General features: G+C 44.0%; 1 non-coding gene and 1 pseudogene across 1 annotated transcript; one reads left to right on the top strand and one right to left on the bottom strand.

Annotated features, from left to right (window-relative positions):
• Positions 1 to 7,099: 7,099 nt before the first annotated feature.
• On the bottom strand, positions 7,100 to 7,172 carry TRNAR-UCU. Its single transcript has one exon. It is a non-coding gene; the product is annotated as a tRNA-Arg (tRNA).
• A 3,702-nt stretch (positions 7,173 to 10,874) lies between these two features.
• Positions 10,875 to 11,308, top strand: LOC114883430 (annotated as a pseudogene).
• The last annotated feature ends 611 nt before the right edge of the window (positions 11,309 to 11,919 follow it).

Genomic DNA, 11,919 nt, shown 5'->3' with positions numbered 1-11,919 from the left:
CGGGCAGCCAGAGAATAGCTTTATGAAGGGGGAGTGTAGTGGGTTGAACGGTGTCCTCCCTAAAATTTGTGTCTACCTAAAACCTCAGAATGTGACCTTATTTGGAAATAGGGTCTTTGCAGATGTAATTAGTTAGGATTCAGATGAGATCACACTGGATTAGGGAGGGCCCTAAATTAAATTGCTCGTGTCCTTTTAAGAAAAGGAAACAGAGACACGGGGAGGAGAAGGCATGTGAAGACGGAGGCAGAGAGTGGAGTAGTGCAGCTACAAGCCAAGGAAGCCATGGACTGCCGCAACCCAGAAGTGGCTGGTAGATTCTTCCCCAGAGCTTTCAGAGGGAGCATGGCCTTGCAGACACCTTAGTTTTCAGACTTCTTGCCTCCAGAACTGTGAAAGAGTACATTTCTGAAGCCACCCTGTTTGTGGTACTTTGTTACCGCAGCCTTGGGGAGTTAATACAGAGATTGTAGGAAAGGAGGCAAGGAGACCAGTGAGAAGGCTGATGGTGGGGCCCAAGTGGAAATTATGGGAGCCTAAGCCTAAGCAAAGGCACTGATGGTGAGGAGAGGAAGAGACAAACTGGAGGGACATATAGGGGGCTGAATGGACTGAACCTGGAGATCAGTGGTGCTTAGGGTCACAGACAGGAGTCGTCTTGAACAGCTTGCACATTTCTGGAAAGGAAGGCAAATTTTCTGGGGAGGAATAATATAGTTATGAACATGTATTTGAGGCCTGAGTAGATTTTGGGGATCTGCAATATGGATTAATGAGTTAACTGCACAGAGGTTATAGCTAAAGCCATAGACTGGGTGGAGAAAGTGAGAGTTAGAGTAAGTACTCTTTCTTATTTTTTCTTTTCTAATCCCAAACTCCTAGTCCTTCCCTCCCCCAATGCTCCCCCTTGGCAACCACAAGTCTGTTCTCTATGTCTGTAAGTCTGTTTTTGTTTCATAGATGTGTTCATTTGTGTCTGTTTTTGTTTTTTTATTTTTTTGGCTGCGTCGGGTCTTAGTCGCAGCATGCGGGGTCTTTGTTGTGGCGCGGGCTTCTCTCTAGTTGTGGCGCGCAGGCTCCAGGGCGCGTGGGCTCTGTAGTTTGCAGCATGCGGGCTGTCTCACTGAGGGGTGGGAGCTCAGTAGTTGTGGCACACAGGCTTAGTTGCCCCAAGGCATGTGGGATCTTAATTCCCCGACCAGGGATCGAACCCACATCCCCTGCATTGGAAGGCGGATTCTTTACCACTGGACCAGCAGGGAAGTCCCTGTGTCATATTTTAGATTCCACATATAAGTGATATCATATGCTATTTGTCTTTTTCTGACTTCACTTAGTTCTTTCTTTTTTAAAACCCTTTCAAAATAGCATATGTAAAATGCTTAAATAATACACATAAAGTGCATATCTTGATGAATTTTTACATATGTATGCACCTGTGTAGCTACTACACTGAGAATGTTTCCAAAAATCCAGCAGTTTCCATCGTGTCCTCTCCCAGTACCATCTCCCAAAGGTAACCACTGTTCTTACTTCTGTTACTATAGATTAGTTTGGCCTGTGCCTAAACTTCATGGAAACAGATTCATGGTACATATACTCTTTTGTGTCTGGTTTCTTTGGCTTAACGTGATGTCTTGAAGATTCATCCGTGTTGCTGCAGTCAGCTGTTGGTTCTTCCATTGCTGTGGACTTTGAATACACCACAATGGATTTATCCATTCTCTTGTTGATGGAAGTTTAGCTTGCTTCTAATTTGTTTCCATTGCTCATTTTTACTACTATACACATTCTGGTACCTGTCCTTTAGTGGACATAAGCACTCTTTTCTGTAAAACATAAAAGTGGACTTGCTGGGTCCTAGGAATGTATATGTTTAGTTTTCGTTCCAAAGTTGTATCCATTTATGCTCCTACCAGCAATGCATGAGAGTTCCAGTTTAGTGCAAATATTTTTCTACTTTTAATTTGTATATAATTTCACAATTTTAGAAATGTTGGCCAAAAAAAGTATTAAGAACTCCCATATATTCTTTACCCAGATGCTCTAGTTGCTAACATTTTGTCCCATGGGGTTTATCATTTTATCTATTCATCTATCTATATATCATCTATCTAGCTATATCTATGTATCTATTTAATCTACTCACACACATACATTTTTTCCTGAACTGTTTATGTCCCCTTTATTCATAAATACTTCAGTGTATATTTCATAAGAACAAGAAATTTCTCTTATGTTAAGCACAGCACATTTATCAAAATCAGGTAATGTAACATTGACACAAAATTATTATCCTGATCCACAGTTCATGTTCAATTTCACCAACTGCTCTGACAATGTCCTATTTTAGAGCTATTTCCTTTTCTGATCCAGCATCCAATCCAGGATCACACATTGCATTTACTGTCCATATCTTTTTAGTCTTCATTAATCCAGATTAGGTCCTTAGCCTTCCTTTATCTTTTATGAACCTGATTCTGTGTGTGTGGATATTACAGGCTAGTTATTTTGTAGAACACCCTTCAGTTTGGTTTTCTTGATGGTTCCTCACAATTAGATTCAGGTTGTGCTGTTTTGGCAGGTGTACCATGGAAATGACGCCGAGTCCTCAGAGTAATATAGCAGGAGGCATATGAGGTCAGTTTGTGTCTTTATTGGTATTGTTAACTTTAATTAAATGTCTATGGTTGTGTTCACCAGGCTAAACCACTGTAGAATTACTAATTTTCCCTTTGTAGTTAATAAGTAATTTGCAGGGAGGTGCTTTTAGTTCATGTAGGTATCCTATTCTTCACCAAACTTCCAAGTTTTATGATCCATTGATAATTCTTGTTTGAATCAATTCTTACTACTAATGGTTGTACAATGATAATATTCTAACTTCATCATTGTCTCTATATTTATTAGTTGCTATTCTGCTATAAGGGAGAGCTATCCCTTCTTCCCTATTTAGTTATTTACATTAGTATGAGCTCATAGGTTTTTATTTTATTCTATGAATATTCTACTGTAATAGTACCATTCTTATTTTTAAAAAATGTTTTTTTCTTTTGGCCACACCATGCAGCTTGAGGGATCTTAGTTCCCAACCAGGGATCGAACCCGTGCTCCCTGCTGTGCAAGCATGAAGTCCTAGCCACTGGCCCATCAGGGAATTCCCAGTGCCATTCTTACTTATGTTGATGTTCAGATGGTCCCAGATTTGATCAATGAGGGCCCCTTCTGACTCCTCTGTTCTTTTTGACATATCGCCATTATATTTTAGCACTTCCTTGTCTTCTGGTGATATTCCAGGCTCATCTGCACCTTCCCTCTCTCAGCTCTAAAACCAGCCATTTATCCAAGGAGCCCTGGTTCCTTTTAGTGGAGAATGGTATTTAGAAACCAAGATCTGGGTGCCAGGTGTGCTCAATGCTACTGGGTATTCTTCTAAGCCCTTTAGTACACAGAACTAAGAAATATAAATAATAAGTGTATATCTTAATTTATTTCTCTATCTGTACACACACACACACGTGCACAATCATGAACTCATACAGGTACCTCCGTTCCAATTCAGTACCACAGGACTCATTTTAATCTTCCCTTTCTCCATGTTTGTAACTCTCTTCTCTAACAGCAAGAAGTGGCTCTCATTAGCTCCAGTATATTATTCATTTGCTCAGCTCTACAACACACAAAAAGTATTTCAGGACTGCTAACCCATAACACTACAGGAAAAATTCCTTCTAACTAGAATTCAATATTTGTTAATTTCTGTTTGTTTATTTACTCTTTCAGTGTGGCAATATTATTTATTTGAAATAGAGTTAGGTTCATCTGTTCCTATTTGTATTCAGTTTTTAGGTTGTTTCTCCTCTCCTCATCCTTGTTGATTTTTTTTTTAAAGAGTAGAAGTATTCCTCACTAGGATTCCTCACTAGGAATACTAGTAGAAGTATTCCTTGCCTAGGGCCTGTAGGGTTTATGGATGGCATCATGAGGTCTGTAAAGCCACTGGAGTTTTATGCAAATTATGTGGGCACTTTTTTCTGGGGACAGAATCCATAGCTTTAAAAATATTCTGGGGACTTCCCTGGCGGTCCAGTGGTTAGGACTCCGCGCTTCCACTGCAGGGGGCACAGGTTTGACCCCTGGTCGGGGAACTAAGATCCTGCATGCCGCATGGCATGGCCAAAAAAAGAAAATTCTCAAAATGGTCTTTAACCCCAAATATTTAGGGGAGCAAGAGAGAACAGGAACCCAGGGGCCCTCTTAGAGGCCTCCTACCAGTGGGGTAGGAAGTTCCACTAGATCGTGAGACTTTCCAGGGGAGATAGGATCTTATTTATCTTATATCCCCAGTTGCCAAACACACACACAAATGCTGAGTGAACAGACCCAAAGGAGAGAAGAGAAACTTGGGAGCAAATGTGCACATTGAAGCAAGCTCAGGACTGCTCTTTCTTCCTAAGGGCCTGCCCCCCAGTGACAACATAGCATCCTGTCAGATGTCTTAGATTCTGGGACTCCCAGGGAGGCCTAGAAACAAAGCAGAACTGGAGATGTGTGTGCAGGGGATACACAGCCTGCGCATTTGTCTACAGGTACACCAGAAACATAAACTAGGGGAACAATTTTAGTTTGCTGCAGAGACACTGACCCAAGAGTCCGATGTACTCCTTGCATGGGTTTCTTTTGGCTGCAAGGTCTCTGCCAAATTGGAGAACCAGAGCTATTATACCTGCGTAGGGAAGCTGTGTGTCATGCAGCGTTTGTCCCTGTCAGGCTCCCCACCTGGGTGTGGCGGGAGGTGTAGGAACCTACTTTGGCATCTGACACAGGATGTTTCACTGAAGGACAGCACCGCTCCTCAGGGAGCTTCTGCTGCTAAAGGGGAGCCTAAGGAGGTAGATAATGAAGTGTGGGTCTCCTCTGTACGGCACATCCCACTAAGCGCTGGCCAGGAATCCAAAAGAAATGGAAAACCTGGTCCCTGCCACGTGGTTCAAAGAATGTTTAGAAAGTTATGTCTAGGCAAAGGCAAAGTCACACAACACAAGCTGAGCCCCCCGTACGAGCTGAGTGATCTGTGGGGTGGGGAAGTTAGAGGAAGTTTCCTTAAAGGAAGGAGTTGATATGGACGTTGAAGAAGGATTGAGTCTGAAGAAAAAAGAGACAAGAGACAAGGGTGTTCCACCCAGCAGAGATGGCTCAAGGAATAAGCAGAGGTATGGAGAAGAGGTGGCTGATCCTGAGTGCAGAGAAGGGAGGTTTCTTCAAATACCACATGGGAAGGTGCTGAGGTCATATCCCATAAAAGACACTTGTGCTTCAAGAGGGACAATGCGATGAAAATGATATTTGAGGAAGAGACTCTGTGTAGGTCTGAATTAGGGACCCACCAAATGCAAGGAGGATGGCAGGGGGATTTCTAAATTCACCTGGATGGGAGATATTTGCCTGGGCTGAGACAGATGGCAGTGTGCCCATCTGTTCACCCTACCTCCTAGCAGATCAATAAAATATGAAAATAATAATTTATATTTTATATGGCTCTGTGGTCTCATCTGTGCAAGATCACATTTGCACATACAGAATTCTTCCAAACAACAATGAGAATTATTTATAATGATTTATCGAGTGTCTACTATGTGCTGCTCATTGCATTAACAGCTCAGGTGAACCTCACAACCACTGTCTGAGGGAAATACACGAGAAGCCGTGTACTTTCTAACTTGGTATCATGTGTTGTGGATTTGCCCAAACGTGAGTCTCGTAAGAACCCTGTGTGTTAGGTGTGGCAGGAATTATTATCCCCGTTTTGCAGATAAGAAAACGGATGCTGAGAAAGGTTAAGGCACTTGCTCATAGCCACACAGCCAAGGAGTGTCAGCCAGCTCTTTGGATCCTGACACCTTACTTTTACTCTGATTTCACAGACACAGTGTTAAATTTAAAAGAGACCTCCAGTGTAAAACACCACTTTGGCCTGGATCTGCTGCCCACTTCAGCTAAACACACCAATTCCTGACATTGATTTATTAGTAATTCAGCTTGCTCAGGGTCACTCAGTTGAGTCTGGACTGCCTGGACAAGGTGCCCAAGGAGCAGAAGTAGAGGGGACCAGCCCTCCCGTCACCTCCCCATCTTTTAGAAGACATTAAACACTCTCTGCTTCCCCCACCCCCTGACTCAGAGAGGGCCTGGGTTGCCAGAAGGTGGACAACACATTCGATCTGCATTACATCAGCTTGCACAGCAAGATAAAGGCGGACAGAGTGAGCGCAGGGTCTCAAGGTCACCATTATTTCTTCATGCCAGGGTCGAGTCTTAGGAAAGCAAATAAAATGCTGTTGCTTGCTTGGAATTAGAGAAGGCAAGGAGGAGATCCCTGGGAGGCACTTTCCTAGGCCTTGGCCACCAGATACTCCTGCCAGCCCCTCAAAATCCACTCCCACTCCCCAGCCACATGCCCAGCCCACACAAGCAACAAGTTCTGCCACTTAAGGTGTTCTCCCCTTGTCCCCTCAAATTCTCTCTCTGCCAGGACCATGAGCTGCTTGTTTCTAACCTATACAATTACATGGGTAATTGTGAACCAAGATGGTTCTTGCTGGTCTCACCTTTGCAACACGTGAACTTAAGGTACATTTTGCATCTGGCTAAATCCTCAGATCTCTGCTTTATCTTCTACCTGGCTCACCTGATTCTCAGACCACTTTTCACAAATCACAGCAACAACTACAACCAAGCACCAGCAGTGGAGGTGGGGGGAACACAGGGCCCACACATGGCTCCAGAGAGGGATGGGGGAGACCCCATGTGCAGGAGCTGGAAGACAGTCAACGCCTAGGACGGGAAGCAAACGGGCCACTTTTTAGCTTCAGGCCAAGGTCAGGTGCTATACCTGTTCTTATCAAGTTAATGGCTTGACATGTTTGCCATCTGAGAACAAGACATTAAAAGAGGCTCAGAAGCAAGGAGTTAGATTCAGGGTTTAGCTCACTTGCCTGTCTCACAGGTGCTCCAAGATGATGGCTGTGTCCCTCCTGGGGGCAATGCACAATTCTTTTTTTCTTTTTTTGCTGCACTGCACGGGCATGCGGGATCTTAGTTCCCTGACCAGGGATCGAACCTGTGCCTCCTGCAGTAGAAGCGCAGAGTCTTAACCACTGGACCACCAGGGAAGTCCCCAAGGCACAATTCTTAATATGAAATTCTTCACGCAGCATTTTCTTACTTTAGAGCTTTCGTTCCACAAAATGTATTGAGCACTTACTATGTGCTGGCATTGACAATGAGCAATTTATAATTTTGCACTTATTATGTAGGACCTGTTCATTCTCACCACAGCCCTGTGGGTTAGCTATAAAAGTGCCCCATTTCACAGATGAGGGAACTGAGGCTCAGAAAGGTAAGAAGCATGCCTGAATTCACACAGCAAGTACATGACAGAATCAGGATTCCAATGGCTGTGTGGCTCACCACGGCCCCTTGGGGCACCTGAGAAGTGAGAGGCAGTCCTACCTACAAAGCCACAACCCAGGGGAGAGATGGGCTTGTAAACAGATCGTGAAACATAAGGTTTCCTTGGCTCTAACAGAAGCAGGAAGAAAGTGTTCTCTTTTTCTCTCTGCCTCTTCCTGCAGTGGTGCTCAAGGGTGGGACCCAGACCTTTGGAAATGTCAAGTTGAACACTCTCTTTCTGTGGCTGCCCACTTCTTTGCTAGTTGTCAGAGGGTCCAGAGGCCTATGAGGAATGGCCACCCTGGAGGGTCCTTCTGTTCGCATTTTACAGCCAGGACTGTCACCCACTGTCTTGTTCACTCTCTCACTTCTTCCTGGTCTCTGCTCTGGTCTCACCTCCCCAGGGACATCTTCCTCGAATTCCTTACCTAAATAGCCTACCCCACTCCTTTGTGCCTTGCACCTGCTTTATTTCTCTTACCGCATTCATCACCATCTGAAGTTTCATTATACACTTATCTGCATATTGTCCATCCCCCCAAATGAAGACAGGCCTTTTCCTGTCTCAGTTGCTGCTCTACCCCCAGTACCTAGAACAGGATCTGGAACACAATCAATAATAAATAATTTATTGAGCAAGTAAATCAATTTAAACCTTACAACAATCCTGCAAGGAAGGTATCATTAACATCACGAACCTCATCATCATTTTAAAAATAAGGGAACAGGCATAGAGAAGTCATATGGCAAGTCAGGTCACGCAGGGCACCCCGTCAGTCTGGATGTGTGCCCGGGCCCCTCTCATTCCCATACCGCCCTCTTAGCCCAACATTGTCTTCCTCTCCTCCTCTGACTCAGTCCACAGTTCTGTAGTCCAGGGACTGCTGGCTGATTGTGGAAAGGAAAGAAACCCAGCAACACCCGGGAGAGCCATTTACAGTCCCTGGGCAGGGCAGAGTGGCATCCTCCGAGAAGCATAGCACAGCATCGGTGTCACCATCTCCCTTCCGGTTGCCACCGAGCATCCAGCCGCCGTGCAGTGGGCCGAACCCAGATCATCCTCCAGACAGCAAGAGCCGCTCAACCTCACTGGTGATGCAAGAAACACCTGCCTCTCTCCCTCCTGGCCTTTCACTGGGAGCCCTGCAGCCAGGCACCACTCACAACAGGCCCCATGTTGAGTGAAAGAGTCCACGTCACCAACCTGTGGACGTCTACCCTGCTGTGGGCAGCAGGCTGCTCCCAGCACTGTGAGGGCAGAAACCTGGGTGAAGACCCATCTTTGGGTTCCTGGCAGAGACAACCCATAGGGAGGGGATGTGAGGGCAGGACTGCAAGCGTGTGTGTGAGGGGCCAGCAATGCCCCAGAGCTAAGTCACTCACACACAAAAAAGAACACACACAGGGTCTCAGAGTGAAAAGAAATGTTACAAGTAGCTGGGAGATCTGGGTGTTTGCCACAGTCCATCTCTTACAAGCTGTGTGGTGTGACATCGGGAAATTACCTCCTTTGTCAAATAGGGATAATAAAATAATACCTGATCAGAGTGCTTCCTACAGAGTAAGAATAAAATTCAGTAACAAGTATGTGAAAGCATCTTAGAAACTCTAAAGTATCCATAAACACAGAGATGTGTTGCATGCATTTTTTTCTGATTAAAAAAGGAAAATGACTCATTATGGAAAATATAATGAATATAATCAATATACATAAAGTATAAAGAAGAAAATAAAAATCACCTATAATTCTACTACTTACAATCACTGTTGCCATTTTGTATATCTCTTTCAATCTTTTATCCAGAGCACACATATGCAAATATATTTTTTATATGCATATGCCCACTCACCACAAGACTGGATTACATGGACTTTACCACCAGGGCTTTTAGAATTTTTATCATTAACTTCGTTAGAGTAGGAATCTCAGTCTATAATGGAACTTTACCATTGCTCTGGCTAAGTAAGAAGTTTTAGAAACTTACTGTTAATAATCCCTCAGTCCTTTAGTTTACTAAATATGCAGTTACCTACAACATGCACATTGGGAGAACCATTACACTGGGAATCAGGAGATCTGAGCTCTTTCCCTGAGTCTGCCAATAAAGAGCAGTGTATGGGAGGTACTGATGGGAGGTACTGATCCATCTCCACCCGGTAGGTAAAGTCAGGGAGACAGTACACCTGCATTAATTCCGGTCCCATTTAACAAGTCCTAACAACCAAGGCAAAGGCCACCTTGAGAGAGTCTGCTGGTTTCTAAGATGCTAACATACCATTCCCTTTGCCTCCACCACTTCCTCATGATTCATTCCCATCTAAACCAGAGCTAAACCATGCCCCAAAGTGGTTGACTGTTTCTGCAAGGGATGAGGAATACTGGTACACCTCCCAGTTCCACTGTCCACCTTGAGGGGTCAGAGCCACATCCTCTCTGAGGCCAGTTGGGTCTTGTTTTCTCCAAGTGAGCTCTTGAAACAACTGCAGCTGTGCTTGTTAAACATGCACATTCCCAGGGCCCCAGTCAAAGTCTTTGGGGGTGGGGCTCAGGAATCTGCATGTTTAACAGTGTCCACTGCCCCTCTTCCCATGCCCCAAGTGATTCTGATGTCCTCACAAAGTCTGAGAACTCATCCAGTCCAACATCCCATTTTATAGATGGGAAAACTGAGGCTTATGGTTACAAAGCCACGAGTGGCTCAGTCAGGGCCATAGGACCAGAACGCAAATTTATTTCTCAATCTCTCTCTGCTTCTTTCTCCTTCTTTTTTCCCTCCCTCACTCCCTCCATTCCTTCTTTTCTCTCTTTATTTCAAGAACATAGACTTTTTCTCTCTCACCATATACAGGTCAGCAGAGAGGCTCCAGTTCACTGGGTAGCTCTGCTCCACAGGGCTATAGAATTCAGAGTTCTTGTGTGCTTAAATAATGTTCTAGGGGTTTTTTTCTTTTAAAGTCCTAATTCTTTTAAAAATCAGTAATAACGAAAGATGGTTTGACACATAGCAATGAGTAGCCATAATTTTTCATCTGCCAAGGAGGCTAAGACTTAGAGTGGGAGTGAATGAAAAGTAGTCTTATCCATTTGTTCACACATGCATGCCTTCCTTTATTCATCAAACAGTCACTGACCATCCAATAGGTGACTGGTGCTGGGACTACAACAGCACCTAAGACAGGGCCCCTGCCTTTGTTCTAAGTCAGTTCACGTCACAGTATCACTCAGACTAGAAAATGAAACCGGATGACTTATGAGCAAGCGTTGGGGCAAAAGGGGCCAGTGGTAGCCCCAAAGGAAATAGGACACGGTACCAGCCCAGCTTTGTTCTCTCCTGTGACCATCCCCTTTAGCTTCCCTCTTCTTGGAGGGGCAGAATCTGTGGCGCAAGAGTCACATACACTTTCAGCTGGAACCACCATCTTCCAGTAATTCGCCAAAATGACCAACACAAAGGGAAAGAGGAGGGGCACCCGCTACATGTTCTCTGGGCCTTTTAGAAAACATGGAGTTGTTCCTTTGGTCACAAACATGCGAATCTACAAGAAAGGTGATATTGTAGATATCAAGGGAATGGGCACTGTTCAAAAAGGAATGCCCCACAAATGTTACCATGGCAAAACTGGGAGAGTCTACAATGTTACCCAGCATGCTGTTGGCATCATTGTAAACAAACAAGTTAAGGGCAAGATTCTTGCCAAGAGAATTCATGTGCGTATCGAGCATATTAAGCACCCTAAGAGCCGAGATAACTTCCTGAAACGGGTGAAGGAAAATGATCAGAAAAAGAAGGAAGCCAAAGAGAAAGGGACTTGGGTACCTTTCTCTGGGTACCACCCAGAGAAGCACACTTCGTGAGAACCAATGGAAAGGAGTCTGAACTGTTGGAGCCCATTCCCTATGAATTCGTGGCATGATGGGTGGAAAGAAAAGAAAAGAACTAGACTGTATAAATGTTTCTCTTAATTGAGTAGAAGTGTGTGTCCCTTCCCCCAAACAAATATTTAAAGCACATTTTGTGTCCGAATTCAGAGGGTGACGTCTTTACTTTTCAAATTTAGTGGATTTTCTTCCTGAAAGATGTGAGGTAATTTGTTGTGCGATTACTCCACTGGTTAATAAACTGCCGGATAGTATGTATAAAATATTTGTACTAGTTTGAAAATAGTCTCTAAACTCCTATGAAAAAAGGACTTAAAATAAATAAATGAAAGGTTATCTGTTGCATTATAGTTACGCTCAGGAAAAGTTGATTACTCATAATTGCATCATAAATTAAGTAGCTGGGTTTGAGGATCAGGAACTTAACTTTGAAGCCTACTACCTAAAAATACATTGTTAAACTAGTTACATGCTAGTTCTGGGTTGTTTAGACCTTTCATGCAGCAGGGCTCAGAAAAGTGTTAAAAACTAGAATACTTTTTTTTTTTTTTTTTTGCGGTACGCGGGCCTCTCACTGTTGTGGCCTC

This window comes from Monodon monoceros, unplaced genomic scaffold, assembly GCF_005190385.1.
Source record: "Monodon monoceros isolate NGI ecotype Baffin Bay Population unplaced genomic scaffold, NGI_Narwhal_1 Super_Scaffold_4, whole genome shotgun sequence".
NCBI lineage: Eukaryota > Metazoa > Chordata > Mammalia > Artiodactyla > Monodontidae > Monodon > Monodon monoceros.
The sequence above is the reverse complement of the archived record's forward strand: the minus strand, read 5'-3'. Positions and strand labels throughout refer to the sequence as shown.